General features: G+C 35.7%; 1 protein-coding gene across 12 annotated transcripts in view; it reads right to left on the bottom strand.

The window, feature by feature from the left end:
• ARVCF (ARVCF delta catenin family member) overlaps window positions 1-16,406 on the bottom strand; it is a 293,557-nt gene that overhangs the window by 270,737 nt on the left and 6,414 nt on the right. For 11 of the 12 annotated variants that reach the window (XM_030024130.2, XM_030024128.2, XM_030024129.2 and 8 more), the window contains one exon: window positions 2,252-2,320. The exons of the other annotated variant lie outside the window; for it this stretch is intronic. The gene's annotated coding sequence lies outside the window, so the exon portion shown is untranslated. The remainder of the gene's footprint in view (window positions 1-2,251; window positions 2,321-16,406) is intronic. 12 annotated transcript variants of the gene reach the window in all.

The raw sequence follows: 16,406 nt of genomic DNA, 5'->3' as shown, positions 1-16,406 counted from the left end.
GTGAAAACTTTACATCTATTCACAAAATTGCATGCTTTCACTCTAATCTAGATTCCCTGTTTAGACAATCAGTAATATTTGTAATTGTAGAATTTAGGCCATGGCTACCATTACTCCAATAAGTATTCATCCTGCTATTCTCCTTCTTGCCCCGTCAGAAGGCACTCTGTCTATTTAGACCTACTCCTGCATACAATATAGTAAAACACACTGGATGATATAAGCAAAATAATTATAGATAACCAATTTTTACGGTGCAATGATTTTCAGAGCTGTAGGTATTAAAAAATAATAAATGCTGGCACAACAGAAAGGGTTAAAACTTCTTTCTCCCACTTAGGAAATTTCTTTTTTTCCGTAATCTAGTAGTACAATAGGTACTTAGTTTTCATGTAACCCTAGCTATAGCAGACTATTATAAGCGGTTTTTGAAAGAAAAGGAAAAGTCTTCACATTCAGACAGTATAACGTTACTCCCACTGAAAGCCACAGAAATTCTACTGCTGACCTCAGTGGGAGCAAGAGCAGTTCCAAATGGCTCCAACTTTTCAGATTTTCCACCAAGACATCTATTGCAAAAAAATGCAATTCTATTTTATCATTAAAAGCCACAAACCAACAACCAATCAAAATAAACCTAAAATTGTTCTATAAGTGAGCAGTCTCAGGCAATGAGTTGCACTTGTAAAGGAACTAACCAGCATTCTTCAGGGCTGACAAGCAATAAATTGAAAGCACCATCATTCTGAAAACGTATGGCACTCCTGATTAAGGGTGACATACTCTTTAAAACGAGTACAGAGCATACCTCACTTTGAAACAAGCAAATCAGTCATGAACTCTGTAAAAAGTATCTTTGGTAACGATAGCACAATTACTACTGTTTCTTCAGTACAGAAAAAGCAGGAACATTTTCAAAGTTGTACATTCCTTTACTTCACAAATATGCTGCAGAATAGTAATAGGATGCTCATGTACCCACAAACAGCATCTCATTTGCCTGCTACTTTTTTCCTAATTTTGAACAAGTAGTGAGGCTGTTTGGTAGGAGATGACTCTTCCTAGTTCCTGTCACTTTATTCTGTTTCACCCCTACAATTATTTTCCTTTGCTCTAAATACTATAACTTTCACCTCCACATGACTGTTACAGTGAAAAATCTCCTAGAGAAATCTCCCACCTCTTCTGTACTGTTTAGGATATTAGAAGCAGTAACTGTCAGTTTTGCTTGTACTGTGTAAACTGTATTCCCATCTTTCACCCGAAATTCTACTTTCCCTAAAACAAAGTTAGAAAGAGACTATTTAAAGAAATTATATTAAAAAAATCCAGGCTTTCAAAAGTTTTAATTATTCAATCCATTTTATTCATTTAGCAAGTACAGCTGTCTTCTGTTTTAAGTCATTTAAAAGACCAACTTTTAAAATTATGTTCCTTTATCCCAACATAGACGGCTTTTCCTCATGTAAGAAAACTTCTATCTGGTTAGTTATCTCCGGAATGACTTCCCAAGTCATTGAAAGTCATACAAATTAATAAACTGCTTGGGCTTTTGACTGTGCTGGCTGTACTGTTTTGACTAGGGCCCTTCACTTAAAATCAGTAAGTTAGCAGAAGGGTCAAATGCTGCAGAAAGCCATACATCCCATCACACAAGTAGACAACCACTGAATTTATACCTGTATTACATTCATGTGCCACAGATTCCTGCACAGAGAGCTCAGAGAACAACCTCGAATGAAGTCTAATGGTACAACTGAACACAAAACTGAGAGTGGCTGAGAGCAGGCAGTTAGGAGGTAAGAAGCCAGCTCACCTCTTGTCTAAAAGCAGGAAAGCACCAGGACAGAACAGTTTCAAAAGGTCTATTATAAAGTTTTGGAAGCTTTATTATTAGTTACATTACATGCAGTTAATTATTCTACATTTTGATTATACAGACATTTGTTTTTATATGGTGGTTTGCTATTCCAAGCAGACTAATTCACACACTTGCATATTTAGCCATACTCAGTTCAATAGTCCAACTGTTTGAGAAAAAGGCCACTAAAGACTATTACTATAAAATGAATTTAGTCTTTCATCACTTTATTGTTGGCTAAAGAATGACAATTGTGAGACTGTCTGGAACAGTAAATAGCAAGAAGGATTAAATTAGTAATAATTCTGCTTTCTAGATTTAATAGACATGAACATGTGTAGTTAATAAAAGAAATAAAAATATATGTAAGGAAATTTTGACAACTCTTACCACCCTTTCAGGCGAGTTGTTAGGCCCCTTTCCTCGTTCATAAAGCACAACTCAAAGTTATGGATATCCCTGAAAAACATAAGAGACAGATCAAACTCTGAATAGAAGCTCTGTAACTAATGTGACTAATGGCTTGTTGGCCTGAGTAATGGGACTACTCTATATACTGCTTCACAGCCCAAACACTTGCCAGAACTGCACTGCTATCCCTAGTTCAAAACAGCTAAGTCAAGACTTTAATCTGCGCCTAGAGTTCATGCTTCCTGAAATTAAAGTTAGTGGTAGAAATTTCTTGTCTGGTTTGAACACTCTAGTATGCAGACAAGTTTCTACTGAAAACTCTGGATCACAAAATCCAAAAATAATTTGTTTTAAGTGTACAGTAACAAGATGCAAAATAGCCAAGATGTTTGTCCTTATTATCTCTTTGCTTAAATATATTTCTTCTGGATCATACACTTGATTTCAATGACCTAACACTTGTTACATACATACAAGAATATTTTCCACAGAAAACATACATACTTGAAGTTACAAGGAAACTGGAGAATTTTTCAAGTCAAGTTAGCAATAATACAAAGTGTTAATTCCCAGGGAACACAAACATTGTCTTGGGCTACGTTTTGCGAAGTCTTGATCAACTGTTCTTTGTGTTTATTTTAACTTCAAAAATCACAAATTTCCAACTGTTTTACCTGTATTTAAGTAATCAGTATCACAAATAACTAGGGTTTATTTTGGTTGGGGGAGTTTTGATGTGGGTGGGGTTTTTTTGGTGGGGTTTTTTTTCTTTTTAATACTCCTCAATGAAGAGTGCTCACACACAAGGCCCAACCTGAACCCACTAACAGCAGTAAAAAACAACTAACACTCAGACCCATAAAAGATGTGTGTGCACTCAATGGGAAAAACAGCTTTTTGTATCAGAGAAACTGATTTATTTTTTTTAAGAGACCTAAAAAATATTAACAAAGCTATCTGCAGACTGCTTTTATGAAGGAAGACTTTGTTTTTTAACCCCCATTCTTGTAAGCCAGTCAGCATTTGGCTGCTTTACAAAAACCATACATTCTCCACGTGTGCCTTCACTTTCCATGGTAATTTTTATGTTTCATTTAATAATTTACAAGTTATAAGGCAACACTATGTCTTAATACAGTAATTCCAGTGACTTTAGGATGACACTTGATGAAAATTTATCTAATTAGTAAACAGGATGCTTTATTTATCTTAACTCTGATAAGGAATGTACACAGAAATTTAGTTTGTCACAAAATGAAATTTCATTAAAGGGGTCATGTTGTTTCAGAAGCGGCAGTGAGGGAGATGGTAGAATCATAAGAAATGTGTTGAATCAGTCCAAATCCAGCCTCAGGCAAGAATTTTCCTCAAAAGTTTCATTTTTATTAGCAATTCAGACTTAGCCGGCTGAGCAATTCAATCCAGAGTTCAGAAGCAAAACCCTGCCATTGCTTGTCCCGTTAAAAATTTTTTCCAAAAAAATAAGATAAACACATGATTTCCCCTAACCAAAAAGAAATACAAGCAGTGATAACAATCAGAAATAACATTAAACAGACATCAGCAGAGTAATATTACAGATTAAAAAAATGCCATTAATAGCTTGATTAAGTTTTAAAACATTGCAACAAATCCAAAACTGACCGTTCTAAATTTATTTTTAATAAGTATGGCAACTCTGTATGAGCCATTTTAAAAGCTTCTACTCTTTAAAAAAACATGGAAAATTATGGCATATTTAAAAAAAAAATCACCATTAAGAATCTCACTGATGAAGAGCATCAAAAACTGAATAGCAAGCTGTTTTAATTTATGTTTTCAATATAAATCAAGATGTCACTTGAGTTACAAATCTGGGTACTCTGCTACCTATACATGCCTGTAGCACCTAGGAAGGTTTCAGGAAGAAGTCATAATTATCTATAACTTACATATATGTATGTTATGACTTTTTCTCTTTTTTGAGCAACATAGCTCAATGAGTATGTTCCACATTCTCGTAATTTTCCCTTGATTAAAAACTAACCACTATGCAGCATCTGACTCATGGGAAGAAAAACTGAAGTGTATGATACATGCACTGTAAAAAGATCAGACTAGAGCAATTCTCGATGAGAACAATCACCTGTCATTAAAACATATCCCTAACTTTTTGCAATAACATACTCTCAAAATTGCAAGGGGTGTGGATGTAATATGATTTTGCATATGCTTGTACAGTACAGCTGAGCAAAACACTAGGTAAGTCAAGCAGTAAAGCAAGAGAACAAGATTTCCAGTCTTCACTTAGAACCTTGTTTAAAAAGTTTAGTCTGCCAAACTCCAGGTCCCAGAAGGTCTGAATTTCTCAGGAACCAAGCCAACATTGAAACTACAGTAGTACAAGTGGAGTTGTATTTTGAACTTGCCTAATAAGTATCATGGCTTAACACACAACACTAAGGAGAGAAGAAATGATGGAAAAAGAGCACTTAATCTAGTGCTGTATCATGAGCTTGAACTAACTTCTTTCTGCCAGACCAGTTACCAAGAACTAATGAGTATATACTGTGAATAAGTGCAGTAAGGACTACCTTAATAAGTCTCTTATAAATATTCAGAAGACCCACCATATTAGCAGTTCCAAACATAGTAAAGGGTGAAGGTCTCCTAAAGAACAGCTCTAAGCATAACACAGCCAATTCTGACTGGAACCTTATGTTGAACCGATGCTGGCTGACAAGGGCATGACCTTGTATTGATGCTGAAAATGATGACTTGGTTCAAAAATTGTTGTTTTGCTGCCACAGATTTAACAGCTCAGGCTTTGTCCCCATGAGATGAGTAAAACATGCCCATTAGGTAACCTAGTTCCACAGAGACGGGATTTTAAACAAAGGCTAAGCACCTTTATTTTGATATTACAAATATGTCCTCAAGGTACTTTAATGCAGACCAGTTGTAGAGGTGAAAACCAAGCACAGATCTCTGGTCCCATGACTGTGCCACAGTACCACATCCTCAACAGGAGGATTGCACTGACAAAAGTTACAGGTAACATTAAATATGTCAACAAAAAGCAGTGAGTGCTGAGCAGAAATACAGCTCAATACACCATCACAGCAGTTCTGAGGCTCTTCAAAAATGTGCACAAATAAAAGGAAATAATTTTCACTTTGTTTATCCAGCCTAACAGGCGAGACAATTATGAATTATTTTAACATCTTCTTTCAGCTTGTCCAAAGTATTAACTGCCCATTGTTTTCATCTCCCTAGTTACAGACATGCCAATGTCAGACAATATCTGTTACAATCAACTTGGATTTACTATTCCTACCATCTGTCTTAAGTCTAACCAATAAAGTAATACTGAACAAGAAAAGGGGATGAGAGGAAGAAGGGAATCAGAACACCACAAAGATAAGCAGGCAGTTATTTCTTACTCTGAATGCAATAACAAGAACTCTAGAGGCCAAAATGTTCCAGCTGAGCTAACTATGGCTTCCTGCTGCTGTTACTAACATGGTATTGTAGAAAAGTAATTGCAAATATTACTCAGAAAGTACAAAATACCAAATAGAAACAAACAAGATAATGGAAGAAACATGCATCTACTGGCAAAGCCAAAACTCATTAGAAGATTATATTCAATATGCTTTGAAGCCAGCTGTATAAAGCGACAGTAGAAGCCTTTAAATTTAAATAAGCCTTTTAAAATTCTTTATTTCATTAAAGACAGAAGTTTGACCTTAAGTGTTAATTTAAATGGATACAATTAAGTTGGTTAAAAAACCCAAACAAACCGGAGTTTCATAAATGCAGCTGCTAATGGTACCCTCAGAACTGCAGCCACATCCCAGCCTGACCCACAGCTCTCCGTTCACACACCTTGCCCATGCTGGGAGATTCACTGATGGGTTATACTCACTGGTGAGAAATGTAAAGGGAGATTGTCTTGCATCCCTGAAACTCCTTTCTGGACTTCCTGCCCTTTGTACCATCAGGATCCTTACAATGTTGCTGCTTCTTGTAGAAGACATAATAATTTGAAGGATATTCAATTATTAACCATCTTATTTTCACAGAATGGTTGAGATTGGAAAGGACGGCTGGGGATCATCTGGTACAATTCCCCTGCTCAAAGCAGCATCGATTATGAGCAAGTTGCTCAGGATCTTTTCCAGTCCGGTTTTGAAAATCTCCAGGAATGTAATCTCCACAACCTCTCTGGGTAACTTGCTCCAGTGTTCAGCTCACCCTAACAGCAAATTTTTTTTCCTCAGTTTTTGATTGAAATAAGACTTCCCCACTTTGTATCAGCGTATTAGGCTGTGCTGCCTGTTGTAGTATTTTTGATCAGTGGGAGCTGCTTAAATCAATGAGCTCTGAAAATGACAATGAGATATATAACCATGAAATTTATTGAACATGCCTGCATGCATTAGTAATGACACAGTATGGCCTCTGGGTCCAATAATGCAGAGCACTGGATTCCTTCATCTTCCAATGACTGCTCTAAATTCCCTAGTCACTCAAGGACATACGAAACAGGCATACATTTTTTACTCCTGGGTATTACACCTACTTTAAACCAGTTGGGTTTTGTCTTGTTATTGTACATACCCGATAAGTTCTTTCAATTTCATAGTGTCAAAGATACTTCAAATAATTAGTTTATTAACATTCTTTGCCTCCAAAAATACATGCAAGCAGTTATTCTGATGTGGAACTGGGAGAAACCTGTATAAACTCAATGCTCTTGAGATTTCTATCAGAAATCAGTCACTTGATTTCATGTGAAATAACAAAAAAAATATGCTTTTGCATTCTTGTCCTTTATTACAAAAGTCTCAAGTGACATTTGCTGTAAGAAAGACAATGTTAACGGGCAGTGAAATGTCAAAGGTTTCCCAAGGAGAAGTCAATTCTGTTCATGATTCTCCTCTTAAAACACGTAAGTAATTCAGGTGTATGCAGTCAAACTACACCTGTGTGAAGAAGAGAAAAATTAATATCAGGCAGTTAGTCACTAATACTAAAACTGTGTAATTGTTATATTTGTGCACAATTCCATTCTCATTTTCTATCCTCTAGAAGAAAATGCCTTGAGATATTTCTTTGCCCCACTAGAATTTTCCAACTTGCTGTAAATATTTTATATCTGTGCAGCTACTGACGTCACTAAATTATCAATCTTGTACTCTAAAATAAGTCAGCCTATTTCAGGGTCTTCCCCCGCACCTCCTTCTTCATTACAGCTATTTCCATTCTGGACCCTCCACACACTGTGCGCACCTGTAATCTGTATCTACATTGTATTAGTAGGATGCTCCTAATTAGATTTAATTTCTTCAAGTGAGAAAAAAGTGACATGGTAAGCCTCCCAGTTCTTTGAAGAATGTCCTAGAACGTCAAATGGTTTGTGTATATAAGGGCTTTGTGATCTGTTTGACACAAGTAAGATAAGATTGGTCAACATTTCAGATGCCTTCAGTAATGAAAAGCAAAGTAACTGTTATTGATTCCATTCACATCAACCTCAAAACAGTAAACAAAATAATTATATTCTCTGTATAGCAGTCTCATGGGTTCATGCGGATATACTTAATAGATCTACAGACAGTAGAAAGCTCATTTAAATCAGACACTACGTGAAATTCTAGTTTTCTTAATTGCGCTACTATGCAGACAGTAAAGCTTCTGAGATCTCTACATCACTTATCCTTTTAAATTTAACCAAACTCAGAAACTATCCAAAGATCAGGACTTTTCCTATAGATTACAGTTCCAAAGTTTGTCTACTTCTGAAACAAGAGCTCTGTTCTTTAACAGAGATACCCGTATTACTGGTTTTGAAGCTTTTACAATACCAAAACATGTTGGTTTACTGCTTTAAAAAAAATAAATTAAAAAATAAATAAAAAATAGCACTCTTTCCTTTGTGAGACCATCTACTTTCCCCTTGACTTCAATCTATTTTCACAGGAAATAGCTGTGTTTATTTTGTAATTCTTATTAGTCTTTCCCTTCTTTTGTAGTACCATGACAAACTACAGCCTACATTATTTTTTTTTAGGCCTCTCAAGGGCTAAAAGGCTTCTCTTACAGGCCTTGCTTCCTGCATTGTTGGTGGAACGACACAGTACAATCACATATACACTAAATCTCTAGCCTACAGCCTCCCTTTCCCAAATGCATTCCTGCAACAGACACATCTGCATTTGGCACCTGTAAGTTCTTTCATCGCAGGGATCAGTAACCAATTTGTTTATTAAAGGAAGACAAAGCACTTTCAAATGCAGCAGTATTTATTCATTATCGCACGGGTAGTAAACCAGTAGCACAAAAGGTAAAACCAATAAAAAGCCCATACATAGTCTTATTTATGCTTAAAATATCTATTGCCAATAATTGCATTTCTGTCAGTCCAACTAATGCCCGTCTCCTGATGGGGAAAACAACCTTAGTCTCACTGTTCCCTGGCTAATACACCATCATCCTCTAACACTCCCTGTTTAGTTCACATAAATCTCTCCCTCTTTTCTAGACATAGGGTCCTGAGATAGTTAGTGATACTAGAATCCTCTCTCAACCTGACCACACTAGAAGACAAATGTCACAGTACTGAGAAAAGGAACAGAGCAGTATACTCCCTCATAGATAAAGCTTAGTTATTTTGAGTGGTACCTGGGATATTCCCTATTTATCTAAGCTATTGTTTAATCTCTAGTGGCTGGTTCTTTATACAAGCCCCTTCATCAAGTCTGATGGAAAAAGCAACAAAACAAACTATATTAGATTGTATCTGAGAACCAGAAATATTTCTTTTGTAAGATGCATACATCTTCAGTAAGCTTAGAAACTGTAGACCTAGCCTGGATTTCTTCAGGAGAATGAAAAAAGTCTTAGTCAGCTACATAAGAACTGGGAGAGCTGTATGTGAGGAAAGGGCAACATAATACTAAGATCTAACTCAACTATTTTCAGTAGGAGGGAATTGCCAATACCAGTGTATGTGACAACAGAAGAACTGCATCTGGAATTCAGTATGATATTCCCAGAGATCCATATTAAAGAAAGATTGACTCAGTCTAAACATGAACTACTGAAACTATTTGGGAATGCACTGCCCATTTTATGAGCAGAGGATAAGAGTTTGGATTATTTAGCCCAGCAAAACAAAGGCTGCAAGGAGGTAGAACTGTCCTCACTATATATACTAAACATGCAATTTTCTCTGAGAGAGAGAAAATGAGAGAGAGAGGAACCATTGAAACATAAAACCAAATCAATATGAACTGGCTAAATAAAAAACCAAATAAATAAGCTGAAGTACAGAGAAATTTTTAACCATCCAAATGATAAGTTCTCAGGAAGCCGACATTATGTAGAAGATGCTTAAAAGGCAGAAGAACAGCAGAGCTGTCTAGACTCAAAGGAAAGCCCACACAGCTGAACTTCAGTGGAAGTTCCAATGAGAAATCATTTGCTTACTCTACAGCTCAGGTTTCTGTGATGACAAAGGAATGATGTAACATGTTGGCAGTTTAGAGAATATCATTTTAGATGTAACTACTATGTATTACTTTATTCCCCTAAAATACCAAAGCCAGGCACTTGGCTGTAGGAATGCAGATGAAGGTTACGGTATCTATACAACTTCATATTCGAAAGAAAAGGAAATAGTATTTTCCTTAAGTATAAGAAAGGGAAGGAAGTGCTAAACTCAGACTACTGTCCCAGACCTATGAGGTTCAGAGGTGCACCTGATGCAGGAAACATGACATACGCTATGGTAAGTACTATACTACCAAAATGAGTATTATACAGTTTCTCATAATCTGAGGTCCCAGGAGCAGTATCTCTGCCATTAAACACTTAAATCTTGAGAAACAGGGTACTCGGAAGTAAAAACAGCAAAGCAGCAAGTGAAATAACTTTTTCTAAAATTAGCAGAAGGGGACCTGGAATGAAATTTGAGGTCTCCTCCTTGAATTACTACACAACATTACAGTTTGAAGCACAGATTTTGTATGCTGTATGGAGAAATCTTGCAAAAGATGGACCAGATGGTCGGACAGGTCTTTATGATTTAACCTGCTCTGACTTGTTTTCTGTCCCTCTATTTCTTTAAGATTCATTGCAACAGTAAGTTTTTTGCATCTTATTTTGACACTGCCGAACAATGTGGTGAGTTCAACAACTAAAGATTATTCTCCATAAATTCATGTTAAACTTATTTCCTGATGAAAACACAGAAGGAAAGAAATTAACTTCATGAAAACCTGTGTCTACTCTCGTTCTGGCTTCAGGTGGATGGGAGTTTGGAATACTTCTCTTTCCCAATTAAAAAAAGGAGCAGTATGGTTGGGGGTGGGGGTCCACAACAATTCACACCAGTTACTTTCCAAATTTAACAGTTACAAGGTCTCCCTACTGAAACACACTTCCGTGTAGCAAGAATGAGATTAAATAGTTATTCCTGTTTTCTTAAATTGAAGTTAGTAATTTATTTAGGAAAATTATACAGATTATACTGTGAATCAGACTGCATCTTTCAAGCCTGCCACCTACAGCATCAACTTTAATATATATTTGGATAATATAGAAGTTTACGAAAGGAAAATGCAAATACCAGTTAAGAAAAATAGACAAACTGTGAATTCAGTATTTTCTAAAAGTAATGCTACATAGAAAGCTTACTGCATTTTAACAAGAGGCACTGCAGTCCTTCAAGTATTGATACATAAAATGAGGTACATAATTACAGAATCTATAGCTTTGGTTTCCATAAAAAAGAGATTTCTTCATATTGACCCCCTGCCTTGGTTATACCTTTCATAAATTTCAAATCATTTAAACTGTGAACCTTTCAAGTTCTTCCTACTCCTTTGTGGCACAGAGAACTGGCTTCTACTTATTTCTATATTCAGATGGAGAATGTGAAGCAAATTTCTCATTTAGGACATAAAATGATTTAATCCAAAAGGGAGAGAATACAAGGTCAAAATAACACGGGAAAGTGAAACATCTTGTAGGACAGGGCTTAAGACACTCACAGTTCTGTTGGCCAATGTTAAGGTTAGCGACATCACTACCCTCCTACAGAGAGGGAAATGAGAAGAATTTGCTAAATATAGCTAGAACTGTTTGGAAGGATGCCTATCCTTATTTGTGCATTCATCTGTTTAATTGTGGGCAATATAGTCCACTAGACAGCCTGAGGCAAGTGTGGATGTTCAATATTCTCTGAATGATACAATCTCAATTTGAGATCGGACTTAATTACACAGTTTACAATAGTATAAATAGAAACTTAGTATTCTGAAGCTCTTCACAGTTTTAAGTACCTCTGAACTTTTTTTACTCAGGTTTGGGAATGTACTAAATGCCTTCTAAACTGTGGGCAGTTTTGAACAAGCATGGTGAAAAAGGCCACAGAATTCTTTTGCTTACTGTATGACCTCCAGTCTTACAAATCAAAACATATACAAATATACATTTATATTTCAACATCAAAAATCAAGTTTTATGCTAAAAGCTCCTCTTAGTTTGGTAGTCTGAGGAAATTGACTTTTTTCCTCAAATTGATCTGCAAGTGCATTTTTAAAGTAATTGCAATAATTTAATCCTTTAAACATACCTGTCAATACATCTTACCAAATTAATCCATCTTTATTCCAAAATAAAGCTGAAACAGCCACACAAACTTAAAAGAAACAAGTCAAGGGAAGTTTATACCTGCGATCCAAACCTTCAGAAGTATTCCTAAATCTAACTCCCTTGGTTTCAGTGGCAATACTGTAAAGAAATATAATGGAATTTAACAGGCACTGGGTGCCTAAATCCCTTTAAGAATTTGGACCTAAATTCCTAAGGGATCACTAAAAGTCTCAGCCAAGGTATCAACTTATTTATAAATCACAGAGAGGTTGTCACATATTCCTTTTACTCAGGATTCAATCACCACTGATCTTCCTTCAAAGGAAATCTGAGCAAGCCAGGCTGCAAACCTCATCAGATCTCTGCTACTTATTAGCAGAAGGTCCAACAGCTCAAGAAATTCCTTAGTAAATTTTCCATCCCCTCAATAAGGCTTAGAAAAAGTACAATGATAACTGTCCAGAAAAATAAAAATTTTGCATTGAGAAGAGAGTGTGTTCAAACAATCAGGAAGGAAAAATCCCTTAGAAAACAGAACCCTGTATTATCTCCTGATCATTTAAATACAAATACTTGCCTAGCATTGTGAAGAGATTAACCGTTATACAATTATTAATAGTTAGAGTTTATGCCAATTTTCAATTTAAAAACCACTGCTAACAACACAAAACAAGAATTTTGTTACTGGCCTGTATATAACTAGACAAGCTACATTAGATCTTACTGGAGAGCTAATACAGTTCTGTTTAACATTAGTTCTTCAGTCCCTTAAAAACTAAAGTTCCTGAAATTCAGAGTTATCATACTGCTTCTCTGCTTCAAAACAGTGAAAAGTGGTTTGTGGTGTCATAAGTGAAATGAGGTGGTTATTTCCTTGAGCAGATAGATTAGGCATGGATTGGGATTCAGAAACTCCACCATCAACACAGTAAGTACTCTGTAAAAGCTGAAGACTCTGTTTGTTACCTACAGGAACATACCATCATGAAACATTGGTTAAAAAGATAACGTCGCAAATGTTCTTCCAAGAAAATATCCTCATTTTGTATAGGGCAAAATACCAGCACAAAACATGTTCTCAAGAACTAGGTACCATACAGGAGTTAACACACTAAGAAAATTGTCTGGGGAAATCCATTCTGTCTGGATTCTTAGTTGCCATACTTTGGGAGTTTTATCTCAGAATTAAACAACAAAACAACACGTAACATACTATTACATAAAAAAGAATATAATATCCTACTTGAAGTTTATTTTGTCTAAGCTTGGTATGGAAGGGTTTCACTGAACAGGCCTGATGCTGAGCTGCTTAGTACTGAGTCTTTAACACTTGAAGAACAAACCAGTCCTTTTATACTGTAATTATTCAAAGACCAGATAGAGTTTGGTATAATACCACTAAACAGAAGACAGGCAACAAATAAGACCTAGAAGTTAACCAATTTTATTTAATATTTTATTTTATTTAATATTTTATTTAATAACCTGAAGCACAGTAAATTTGAAGACATCCGTATTTCTCTGGACTACACTGAGATTACTCCTGTTGACAAATTGTAGGTATATTTGGATATAAAGATGGTAACACCATCAAAAACAGAAGGCTGTATATCTAGAAAGCCAGTGCGTGCAACACTTGCAAATTTGAGTTTTCTGTTTGACATTCAAATCAAAAATTAATAAAGCGTACAAGAATCTGTATGAACAACTGAATTTGAAGCTTCATACAGGCTTCACAGGCCAAGATTATTTGTGACACCTTGTTTAGGTTTTCTTATCATGCTTAAAACCCACCAAGAGATTTTGTTCTATTCAGTATAAATACACAGTAATTTTCCATTGGACTCATGGCTAATCATCTGATCAACAAAACAGAGAGTTGGCAAGTAAGGGAATATACACATATCTCCAGGAAGCTAGGTATTACTTTCAAGGAACACTGGTATTCCCAAATTCTTCATCATAATCTGTACCTTCTGATCAATTTCACTGACTTTAGACTTGGAAAAGTAAATCTTTGAGAGAGACACAGAAAGATTATAGAATCATATATCTCAAGTTGGAAGGGACCCATAAGGAGATGTATCAGTATTAAGAGAAAATTACATTCCAGTTTAAGGACAGAACTGTAGTAAGGGCTACTGTTACTGATAAAGTCTACTAAGGTTTCAAACTTATGGATTACACAATTGAATAAGCTTCCATCACCAAATCACATTAAAAACAGTGTCTCACCCTCAACCTCTAAAATACTGCCTCAGGAGAAGGAACACAGTTTTTTACTTCCATTATCTTTCAGGCTGCAGTAAGGAAGTGCCTTGGTCCTGAATTAGAACCCACAGGAATTTAGCAAGTGCTGTTTCTGCTTGTAGTAAAATCTTCAATATGTAATTTACATCTTGATATGTCATAATTTCTTGGTATTTAACTTAGTAACAGCTTCTCTAAAGTAGAGATTTTATTACATAAATTATGGAAGTAGCAGACTGGGTATAGTGGAGAAAGCATAAATTTCTGATTCAATAGAAAATATGTCCCTAGTAGCAGTTGTTATTCTATGCAGGTGTGTTATTGATTACAGTCATAATGGTCTCACTTTAGCTGCTGTCAATAACTCACTACTTGTATTGTCACACTGAATTAAGAAGAACCAGTCTAAAAATATGTGGAGAAGTTATACCAGCATGGCATGTCCCAGCCTGTGGTGCAAAGAAGCAGAACACTGCCAGTTTAAGTTAGGATTCATGTTTGAGACTTCACTTGACATTACATTGATAAAATAAGTCAAATGTGATATTTATTCAGGCAGAAGAGATTATGTCTTAAACATACTGGAAAACTCTTAAATTTATAGCTACTGCATATAATAAAACTATGCTTGCAATACCTTGGGACCATTATTAGGATACACTTACTGTTATGCGAAACTGAATCAAAGTTTTATGGATGGTTATTGTCATTTTACTGATCAACACGACTGAAGCTTCCTTGCATCAGATTAGAATTGTAGAAAGAATGTTAGATTATTTCACTTTTTTAAATAGAGTTCATTTCTAAATCAAAACTTGACAGCAATATACAACAGCAGAATACTAACCACAAGCCAAAGATTTGTGAAGTATTGAAAAGTTAAGTATAGACAATGTTATTACCACAATTGTATGAAACACTTTATTAATGTTAGCATATATAAGCATTTTTCTTTTAAATACTTCAAAGTAGACACATAGCAAAAGAAGAATACTCATTGTCACTGGCCTATCAAAATGGAGAAGCAGGTCCAGACATGAGAAAAAAGACTTCCTACTTCCAGCCATCTGATCTTTATGCCATTTTAACCTACTGTAGAAGATTAACAAAATGTTAGGATTATGTATCAAAGGAAAGAGCAGAATATTGTTAAAAATGTCTACACCAATAATTAGTGTTCTGTACAAATTCTAGAGAAGCACTCCTTAAAAAAAAAAAAAAACAAAAAAAACCAAACAAACCACACCATTTTAAAGGAACACTGTTTTCCAACGTATCTCCTGTTATTACTAGAGGGATACTCCTTGACAAGCCCCAATATAACACTAAGTCATGCTCATGCCCACCTTTCTCTCCATATGCACTTGTCTAAGGCTTCTCTCCCTTTCTCAGGAATAGCAAAACAGAAACTCTTGCAGTAGCAAGCTTACGGATTCTACTAGACAGCTATGAGTGATTCAACCCATCAATGAGTGATTAAAATACGCAACATCTGAAAGTTCTTAAAAGTTTTGATGTATACATAACAAGAATAATATTCATGCTGTCTCACTTTCAGCACCTGACATACATGGTTAATTTAGGAAGCTAGTCTCCATATACTATCCATACTTGCTAGTCAGCAGAGAGAGAGGCTCCTTCAAAGTGCTAGTTAAAACACTTGATTCAAATTCATAATCTAAAACAACCTCCAGAGAAGTCTGTCTGTCTCTATCCACTGTTTTTATTTGCAGCCAGAAGTGGGTGCCCTTTCTAACTCAGGCATCTAATTGACATGCCTGAAGTTATTGTAACTACCCCAACTTAAGTGTCACATCTCAGATTCTCCTTCCCCAAGATAGTCCATGCTTTATGAACCGCATTTGAAGTCATTCTGCAATTCACTTTCCTCTGGGGAATCTGTGTAACCTCTGTTACTCTGCATACTGTCAAAAAGTTTATTATTTTTTCATTTAAAACCTGCAAAAATAAGTCTACCCAATATCACTACGTACATTCAGCTCTCATCAAGCTGTGAATCCAGTAGATGTGGACACTGTTCGTTAGTTAAACCTGGCAATACAGTTTCTTAGCCATAGGAATAATCCAGTAAAAGTCTATGCATCACTTCTGTCACTATTCTGAATAGCAGTTACTTAAAATTTTATCACTACATAACCCAAATTAAATAGAGAATGTTTACTGTAATGAGAAGGTCCCATGGAGAAATCGTGCTGATATGTTTCCAACTCATGGGCAGAAA

This window comes from Aquila chrysaetos, chromosome 9 (assembly GCF_900496995.4).
Source record: "Aquila chrysaetos chrysaetos chromosome 9, bAquChr1.4, whole genome shotgun sequence".
Classification (NCBI taxonomy): domain Eukaryota; kingdom Metazoa; phylum Chordata; class Aves; order Accipitriformes; family Accipitridae; genus Aquila; species Aquila chrysaetos.
The sequence above is the reverse complement of the archived record's forward strand: the minus strand, read 5'-3'. Positions and strand labels throughout refer to the sequence as shown.